Source organism: Helicoverpa zea, chromosome 2, assembly GCF_022581195.2.
Source record: "Helicoverpa zea isolate HzStark_Cry1AcR chromosome 2, ilHelZeax1.1, whole genome shotgun sequence".
Classification (NCBI taxonomy): domain Eukaryota; kingdom Metazoa; phylum Arthropoda; class Insecta; order Lepidoptera; family Noctuidae; genus Helicoverpa; species Helicoverpa zea.
Window position 1 is genome coordinate 12012739 of NC_061453.1, and position 11206 is coordinate 12023944.

Here is an 11206-nt window from a genome sequence, read left to right on the forward strand (position 1 = left end):
ATAGACTCGAGTGATAATTTTAATTGACTCCCTTCCGCTTATTATTCGTTATCAAGCAAAAACACTTATGGAATAAATATTTTGTTTCGTTACCGCTATATTCTCTTGTTAATTGGGGCAAGATTATTAAAACTAAAACACTACTTGTTTGCTAGTTAAGGTATTTTACAGATATTCATAAAAATGCGTTGGCGTTGCAAATGTGAGGTCTTATAATACGTTTATTACTATTGATAATATATATACTAATTATAGTTTATATTAACTTATGCTTAATTTAAGGTGTTTAGTATAGCTTGCAACAGTAGTAGTCGGAGTTAAGATACCTACTACTTTTATTTATTCATTACATTCAATTTTCAGTACAAAAAAATAAATTATACCTAACATATTACGTTCTAATTTAAATGAATTCATTAACAAGAGCCGCCTTACAAAATGTTCGTAAAACGTAACACCTTAAACAAATAATTGTTACACTTGCGAAGTGAAAAGAGCACTTAAGCCGAGTGTACACGATCGAACATTTCTAATGGCCTCGTGACGTCATGACGTGTCGCTCGTGAGCACTGGCATTACAACTGTCTTTGCTGAACAAAAACTTGTTCTACAGTTATATGTGAGGAATGTATAAGAATCATATAGCGCGAAGATATCTAAAATAAGTCGGACAATCAGTTGTGCTCATACCATCAACTGGCACGATATTCCACATCGCCATAGTTTGGCGAGAACTGTATGGTGTTACCCACAGACTGGTAAAAGGTCACTTTCTATGTAAAACACTGGTACCCAGCAGCACACTAGCAGCCGACGCCAACATTTTTTGTAACAAAAAAAACTTAATTGGCTGGACTGACAAAACGTCACGAGCATACAATTCATACCATTGAACATTCCATTCGATACGTCAAAATTCAAAATAGTTCCAACGACCTTGCCAGCAGTAAAAATAAAACAATAATTCGTGTTATGCAGTAGTTATTCCAAAATCTATTTTGATACATGTCTTTGACGCTAATGTCCACGTTCTTCGTACAGTAAACTGCACATTAGTGGTAACTGTCATGCACCTTAACTCAATAGTGATAAGTACGATTTTCCTATAAAACTATTACCACTGACCTGAAGTTGACTGTACAAGAAACATTATTTTTCCAGCTTAAGTGCCTTTCAATTCCATGAGACATTTGTCATCATCAATAACTTATATACTCTAGCCAGGAAAGAGGTCAGATATATTGTAATGGATAAAATATGTATTCGAGTACCTAGTTACGTGAAAACCTTTTAAGCGAAAACTCGAATGTAAGTGCTTTTAAACGATTTCAAAAACAGGATAAGCGCGAGTCGATGAAGTTAAAGAGTTCCGTCTCATCGTCATTATTTAGTTAATAGTAGTAAAATTATAGTTTAATGTCAGAATACTATAAAATTATATTATCTTGACAATTAAATGAACGTTTTCTTGTCCGACGGACGCTGTCAGACGGTCAAACGGACAGACAGTTCAGAGAACCTGCACACTGCAAACTTTTGTTCGGCCGATAGTTTGTATGGGCTTTTTTTTAACGATGTCAAAAATAATCAACCCTCCCGCGGTGGGTTAGCAGCAGTGAGGGAGTGTTAGACTCTTACTGACTAAAAACCGTCGTGTTCCGCCGTAGGCTTTTTATGTACCAGGGCCGCGGTAACTCTTTCGAACAATCCCGCAGCCAGTTGGGCTCATTAATCAGTATGAAGATGAATGGTAGAACGCGCGTAGAATGATCAGATATTTGGCCGGTATCGGACCTATCCGACTAAAAGTATTGATTCGGTTCTCAATTTTCTTAAAATATGTTCTTTCTGTCTTGCCGACTGTTTAGTTTGGATGTATGTGCATACCGTGTGTGTTATATCTATTCATGTGCTCATATAGATGCGGAACCACATCAAAAAAATTACATCTAATGCGTTTTCCTGTAACATTTATCATCATCTTGCGACCTAGCTTCATGGTACAGTCAACTTCAGGTCAGTGGTAACAGTTTTATAGGAAAATCGTACTTAATTCTATTGAGATATGGTGCATGACAGTTACCACTGATGTGCAGTCTACCGTACGTAGTTCCTCACATCTGATATATGCAACACCAAAGACCAATGGGAATGCTTGAACATGTCGATTACAAAGCTTTGTGTCACGTACCTGCGATTACACTGGCGTGCACTCAAACTAGCACGTAGGTATGTTCCTTTGCTTGACTAGAAGGTATAGTGGTGGTCAATTTTCTTGCAACTAAGTAATTGTTAGGTCTGAAGATTAATTGTAGGCATGAGGTCATACGTAATGTAATGGTATTCACGTACAGTTATGGTAGGCTAGCTTTTGACAGCTGTTTTACTCGCATCATAAACTACTTCAAGCACTCAGATAAACAGTACATTGTCAGTCACCATCTCCTGAGTGTTCCAACCATCGCCAGCCCAATTTCATCTTAATAAGTTCAGCCGTTTTAACGTGAAAGGGCAATAAATACACAAATTCACTTCCACTCTTTTGTAATATTAGAGATGAAAGAATTTTTTTGTCGTCGTGTCTACACTATATATCATCATTAAGCATCTAGAGTATGAATCTATACTAATATTATAAAGAGGAAAACTTTGTTTGTTTGTTTGGTTGTAATGGATAAACTCAAAAACTACTGGACCGATTTTAAATATTCTTTCACCATTAGAAAGCTATATTATCTGCGAGTAACATAGGCTATGTTTTATCCCGGTGCGGGCAGTAGCTCCCACGGGACGCGGGTGAAACCGTGGGATAACGGCTAGTTTGTAATATTAGAGATGAAAGACATTTTTTATCGTCGTGTCTACACTATCTATCATCATTAGACATCTAGTCTATGAATAAAAGATAAATACCAACAAAAATTATCACCTCTATTCAAGGTTTTATCGCATTATCTTTTGCTCAACCCTTCCCGCGTCGACATAAAGGCCAGTTAAGCTCGGGGCATTATTTCGTAAACAATTTATTTTATACCAACTCGTATAAACGAAGGGTTAATTATTTCTGTTTGTCGAGTTTTTTTTGTTTATCTTGTTACGGAGATGGTTGGGTGAATGATAATGGAATTTTAGCGTCATGTCTAGATAAAGGGAATAGTGTTAACAGGGCTCCAGTTGTTTTTAATGTTATTTAATTTCGAGTTCTGTATCTAGGCAGGTTTTTAGAGTATGGTAAGAATTTATTTGATTAACATACTCTTTGATCTGGTAGTCGCATAGGGCCTGCTATGCACGGCGTATCGGGTCCGATTCCTAGGTCAAGCTTTTTGCGCTATCATGTCTTACGCAGCTGTCTGATCTCCTTAGAGAAAACAGCCGTTGTGGCTGAAAATCGGACACCTATCTTTTTTTATGTTATAGTACATATTATTATCATTTAGTTAAAATATGTTCTATACTTATAAAATGTGTCATCAGAGGACGGAAGTGTTATTACGGGTAGGTATAATAAGTAAGATTAATGTATGTAAAAACAAGTGAAAAATACTTTGCTTCGCCTCTAGTGTAGGATGTCGCATCTGTCTTTCCTAGCGTGATTGACGATGAAATTAACTTTTATGTTAAAGAACATTAATCATATTTTTTATCAGAAAATTTTCCCATTTTCATTTTTGATTAGCTGTTTCACACGGTTTGTATAGATATTCCTAATTGTTACTTAGGGTACGATCTATCCGTTTACTCTTTTAAGCTTACACCTCATTAACGGGATTATAAATATACATATAGTTACCTATCAAAAATAACCACATCACCACACCGCTGTGTTTTAATTCATTAATCATCAAAATTTTGGATAGGTTTCTGTTGGTTTTACGATTTACGTTTGTAAATAAATACCAATCAGATTACAATATATATATGTACATATATTATAGTTGTTGTGTCCCAATTATAAGGTAACCAGTGGCAAACCAGAGTTGCAACCACGGCCACGTTATACATAACTTATAGCTTATAGGGCATAATATTTTAATTATTAATTTTATTAACATGATACCGAACCAGTTTACACGTATTAAATTACATTTTAATTAAGTTTCGTAATTATTAGTGTGATTTATTTAACATCGCTAAATTACACATATATTCGCTATTTTGAAATGACAATGATAAACTGTAAGTACCTATTTACCTACTTATATTTCCGAGTATTCATAATTTATACATGTAATTATTTTTGCGTGTGTGGTTATGTGTGTGTGAGGCGTGAGGGCGCGTGCGGTGTGATCACCTTGTTGGCGCAATGGTACCATGCCGGACTGCCGAACTGACGGTCTCGGATTCGATTCGAACATTTGTGTGATAAGAATTTGTGTTGGTCGTGGCCTGGATGTTTATTATAATGTGTCCAGTAACTATATTATGTATTTTATCAGTTGTGTTAGCACCCATAACACAAGCTAATAAATTGCTTACTGTGGGGCTAACCAACCGTGTGTGAAAGGGGTCCAGATATTAATATTTTGTACCTTATTAACCTTTATTACTTTGATTCAAATAGCTAATGAATGTTACACTGTTATATGAAAATGGGCATTAAGTACCTACCTACCTACACTTAAGTTTTCCCTTCAGGGAAAACTCCAATTCAGATACAAAGTTTTAATAGTTATTTACATCGGTATGTACGTGATCCGCGAACCCCAAATAACGATTCCTACCGGAGTTAGCAATGACCCTAAAATCCTATTAATTTTCACAACATCGGACCCACATGTAGGCTCGATATAATTTAATCAGAATATTCCTGAATCAAAATGGAAAGATTAATCCTTTAGTATTAACCTATAAAGCCTTGTTTTTGTGATAACATTTTGTTACTAAGTACAACCACAGATTATATAATAGTTAGTACAACGCTTGCACCCCAGCGGATTTTCCGTACGGTTTTTTTACGTGCAATATTTTCCGAGTGACAAAAAACTTAACGTGACATCATTGTTATCCATTCATCCTTCACTATAGAACAACTAACGTATAAGTACGTGAATGATACTCTATAGGTAATGTGTCGTTTGTTTGTTTGCACCCTAAAGGCTCCGAAACTACTGAAACGATTTGAAAACTTCTTTCACTGGTGGACAACTACTTTTAATTCCCAAGTGTTGAGAACATCACTAGGCCCGGACGACCGCGGGCGGAGCCGCGGGCGCAGGGGGGCGCTCGATCAGCTGGCGCGCGCGCCGGCCGTCACGAGAAGCACTGCGTCATCGTCCACCGTACCGAGCGCGCACTTACTTCATTTTCTAATAATTGTTAATTCGGTCATTCCTAAGTGTTGTAATTATACAGTCCACTATTATACTTATTAGCTACGAAGTTACTGGAGTTTTGTTCTACCAACACCCGTAGGATATACCACAATTTCCGTAACACAGGCTATATTTGTAATTCCCACGGGACGCGGGTAAAGGTACTTACAGCTAGTTACTGATATAAGTAAACTAGCGTCCGCCCGCGGCCTCGCCCGCGTAGAGTTCGGTTATATCGCGTTTCCAAGAGAATTCTTCAAAAGTCCGGGATAAAAACTATCCTATGTTCTTTCTCAATGTCAACTCTATCTCTGTACCAAATTTTATCAAAATCAGTTTAGTGGTTTAGACGTGAAAGCGTAACAGACAGACAGACAGAGTTACTTTCGCATTTATAATATTAGTAGGGATAGTTGATCTTTCTCCCAACTACATCATTACATGCGACCTTAGTAAACGCGAACGTGTTTCGATCGATTTCTATGAAAAGATACGATATCAATTTGCAATGATTGGAGGCTTTCTGATAAATCTGAATACTTGATGAGAATAACATTTGGCATTCGATGTTTTTATAACGAGGTGTTTGACCTTTTTACTTTGTCACCTTGTTTTTGAGTTGTAACATGTGTAAATAATATCATCGCATCGATGACATTTCATCAAGAATATGCACGCACATTTGTTCGCGAACGAAAAATGTGTACGCGATGGCAAGAGTCCACAACTACTTACTTACTATAACAACAAATACTGAAAACTAAAATATAATAAATATTTTGGTGGGCTCCCATACAACAAACGTGTTTTTTTCTCATTTTAAATAGTGGTACGGAACCCTTCGTGCACGAGGCCGACTCGCACTTGGCCGGTTTTTACTGTTTGCGAAAGCAAGTTGACAAGTGGAATCTCGTCTTTCCGTGTGAATAATCCTAAATCTGAATTTGTTTTGGTTTTAATATGTTCTTCTCGCGATTTGGTTTTCTCAACAGTAAATAAATTGAATTCACACACCACTTATGTGTGTATGTATGTGAACTGTGACATAGAATGGATTAGATTTGATTACAGATTGAATTGAATTTGAAAACTCATATACCTGGCTTTAACACATTACAAGACTTTATATTTGGTCTGCCTTTTATAACTTTTCAATTACCTAATGAATAAACCATTGTTAGTTAATACCTACGCTATTTTAACCAATTCATAATAAATTTTAATAATAAAAATCTTTATATTCGCCAGTTAAACACTACACATACAATATACATTTACTTTACATACCTAAATTTTAGAGTCATCTTACAATATGCATTGTATTATATATATTGCACAAAAGGTACTGCTCCGCTACTGATTCCCAAACTTGAGCTTGTATTTTAGAAAAGAGTGTTCAGCGGCAGATAATATCACATAGTTAAATACAAGTACATAGATTTTAGTGTCACAATCAACTACAAAACTTATTTATTATAGTTTTTGTACATATTTTACAAAAAAAAAAACAATGTACAAAAGCGAACTTAACGCCTTAGGCGTTCTCTACCAGTCAACCTTTAGGTGGAGGAGTTTAATGGCAGGTGCACTAAATGTATAAGACAAGACGAAAATATATATATGTAGATAGACTTATCATACACTACTTAACTTATGTTTTCTTCCAACAAAACCTACGCACTTAATGAAACACTAGCGAGTATAAAATAGGGCACGTCAGCGGCTGTCGTGGGCGCAACGCTGAAATAGGGTAAGTGAATGCAATACGTTCTGCTGAAGCTATGGTTAACTCTATTGAACTAACTTCCCTACTGGCACAGACATTGATATATTGTTCAGCTTTTTCAAAAGAACGATATGTTTTTAGGAGTTTTTTTGGGTAATTCTTACTAAGTAATGGGCTGTGTCATAAAAAATAGAAACGATTTGTTTTGCTTACTATAACTTTGACGTTTTTTTATGAGGCTTATGTCAAGAAGCATCATTATTTTAATTTCCATGTCTGCGGATTGGGGAAAACGATGATGGTAGAGCTTGTAAAATAAGCAAATCCATATTATATTAAGAAAGTAAGCTTCACCTCCAATACAGTTAACTCGCTATTCTAAGTAACTATCTTGTATATATGTTACCGTAAGATTACAAACATCGTTAGATTACAATCTATCTCGAGAGATTGTAAACTGTCGAATTATTGTGAACCGTAACATCTGATTGCAATTTAACGCATTATTTTTCGCTATATTATAATCTATCGATGAGAAATTGTCAAATTGTCAACTGTCCGAAAGCTCTCTCTGATTGGTCAGTCTTTTTGTAAGATCGACCAATCACGACCAGCCGTTCTGTTCCCATGGAGTTCCCGTAGAGTTAGGAATGAAATAAAGGTGTCAGTTAAATAAAATAAATGCTCTTCAAAAATTCTTCAAGTATTAAATTTATATAAAAATAACTCTTATAAAAATACAGTTAGGTATTTTGTCTTCAAATACAAACTAATATTTAAAAATAAAATAAAAGGGGTGCTAATTAAACAGGCTTCTTTTTAATATCATTATTCGCCCCCAAAAATGTATGTTGCCTTCTAAATTACTAAGTCAGCCACAATTAATAAAGCGTCGAGCATCTAAATAATACTATCTTAGCCACGAGTTATCTTCCACTCTAAATACAACTCAGCATGATGGTTATTTTTTTGCATCTAAATTTGTAGCATGCATTCTAACAGTAAACTTCTTAAATACTATTAAATGACATCATAAAAATATTTATTTAACTTCTAATTTTTTAACTCGTACCTACTGAGTTTTTTGTTTAAAATATAACACATCCCATATTAATTGACCCAGCATGGAAGTAAGCATGCAACATGCAGCAAGCATAACTTCTGTCACGGCTCCGGCGCTGCGGGGCTCCGGCGGTCCCATGCGAGCTTATCGTCGCAGATGGTTTTCACGCTCACCACCGCAGCTTCGGCTTGCTGGCCGGCAGAGCCGGCCAGCCTCAGCCGCGGCGGCGAGCGCTGAAACTACCTGCGCCTCAGCTCGCAGGCCGCCTCGCCCCTCCGCGCCTACGCGGTTTTGAATTGCACTCTAGGGGTAGGGCAGACAAGACTACGTGGAGTCGGTTTTGCAGCGATTCGTTTTCGTCACTAACTTCAATTTTTAATACAATTTTTAATTGTGTGTAATTTGAGTCTTAAAAATTAAGTACAATTTTTGATTTTATAAAAAATTAAACCGTCACTTATTTTTGCACGTCAAAGAGCTGTGACACCGGGAGTTGCAAAGAACATTGTCTTTTTTGACGTTCTACCAATCAGCGCGCAAGATGCATTCCGTTCTACGCCAGTTGACAATTTGACCGCTCTACATCGCTCTCGATCTTACAAAAAGACTGACCAATCAGGGAGAGCTTTCGGACAGTTGACAATTTGACAATTTCTCATCGATAGATTATAATATAGCGAAAAATAATGCGTTAAATTGCAATCAGGTGTTACGGTTTACAATAATTCGACAGTTTACAATCTCTCGAGATAGATTGTAATCTAACGATGTTTGTAATCTTACGGTGACATATATATCAAGGCAAAGATAGTAGTAGTCGTTAAAACACTGCAAACTAAACTGTCTGCCATTAGTTGACCTAATGATTGGCTGACAGTTTATGTATGTATTTTGAAACGAAGTTTGAAAAGAAGTTTTTGTCTGATACCGACCGAGTTCATGATCGTTGTACGATCAAACTATCGGCCGACTAAAAGTTGTAGTGTGCGGTGGCAACAAAACGTAGTAGACGTCTTGGTAAACAACGTCGGCGCGGCGTGCTAACGATGTTTTCAAACAGCTGTCAAAGTAAATTGCATAAATAAATTACCTACTGTTGTGGTCGTGGCACTATTAAGTATGTCTGAAAGTTAAGTTATGAGAACCCTGGTATTTTTTGAAAGCAAATTTAAGAACCTATGTATACCGTATCCTAATACAAATTTTCTCATTGCTTAACAAAAATTAACTCTTAACAAAATCTCGATTAACAAAAAGTCTTTTACATGGAACTACTGTCTATAGTTTTGATATGGAGATGAATAGAACTTAGGGTACGTACAGAAAACACGACTAGGTACTTTTTATCCGCGTAGTATAAAATAGTTCCCTGAGAACGAAGGAAAAACTATGAGGAAAAATGATCATATAACACTAGCACTATTACAAATCGGCCCAATTGACGTCTTTCACCATTATCAATGAAAGCAAATTTATCTAAAAAGCGGCTTACGCGCTAATATAATAGGTCTGTTAGACGAGTGATTGACACGGCGTCCGGTGCGTCCTAATTACCGTGTCTGGACAAAACGCTGCGTCTGAACTCGCCCTAATAAGTACTGCTGACTAAACTATACGCAGTTTTGTTGCGGCTTAGCGGTTCAATGTGACTTTTTCAATGTTAGCCTGTATTATAGAACTTGTAGAAGGTATCTTGGGATTGCAATATTAGGTTTATTTGACGTAGGTCTTTTTTGTTGGGAAATCATCAAATGACCCCTCCCGCTGTGGGTGCAGCGTGAGGCAGTGTCAGACTCTTACTGATTAAACAGGCCATGTTCCTCCTTAAGCCCTTTATGTACCAGAGCCTCGGTAACTCTTTCGGACAATTCCGCAGCCCCGATTTGAAGCAGGTAAAGTCTAAAAGTTGGTTTATTTAGTGCGGTTTTTAATAAAAGTGCTACAGGATTTTTGATTGAGCTATTTCGTTGGTACGCATCGATTGGGATTCCGAGAATTCGTAACCCGGATTGGACGTTGTTGGTTTTTGTTGTGGCTATTTTTTTGGGTTGTAGATAGTTACTGCAAAAAGGCTCGATACTCAGCTGATATTTGAAATACTTTTCAACTAGTGGTTCTACCCAATATTGAATCCATCTGATGTCTAGTTGCTTACAAGAGATAGAATTTTGACATTAGCCCCATACTTACAAGTAATGAAAACATCCTATCTCTAGGATGCAAAACCACAGACATATAGAGAGATTGAGATTGAATATTGGAAACGGCCGTAGGTGTATTGTGCAAAATCGCTAGTAGGTGTATTAGGTAAGGTGTCAGTATTAGGGCAGGCATTCTTCCCTCTGCCGACACTGGCGGCAAACAGGCGTGATAGCCAATTCACATGTAAGTCTTCATTCATAAAGCTATAAATAGACGTAGATTACGTGTGCTAATTTTTGTTTGGTAACTAGGTATTTACCCGAATAATATTATCAATCCGAAAGTAACTGCACCTACAGCTAAATCACTTTCACAATCACAAAAAAAAACCTTACTATGTCATGTAGATTGATCGTAAACGAATGACAAACTTAACTGTTTTTAATCTTTCCACTACTTTGATTTCCGAATTGATTTTAGATTTTTTATGGATTTAGAAACAAAAAATAAACCTTTTTATTACACCGGGCGATAATATAACTCTTGTACCTGGGTAATTCCCACAGATAACGAACAGGCTACTTATCAACAGTTTTATCCGAAACCATTATGTAGTCCAAGTGAACCACTGACCTATACGTAGGTACGAAAGTAGCCGACGTTTAACTTCCTAAACATAATTCCACGTGAGTCATTAGTCACGGTCGCTAGTAATACGAGCTGCCTCATAAACGTGCCAGAATCGCCTAGTTTACAAAACATTAGACGCGACCGATATCGATAGAAAATGGGTTTTTATGGTACATTTTTCATGTTACGTAGAAGTCCACTTTTTACCCGACTGCAAAGAAGAGTTATATTTATCGCGCTTGTCATGTTTGATGTCAAATCCTACTTCCTACTAATATTATAAATGTGAAAGTTTGTGAGAATGTATGGATGTATGTTTGTTATTCTTTC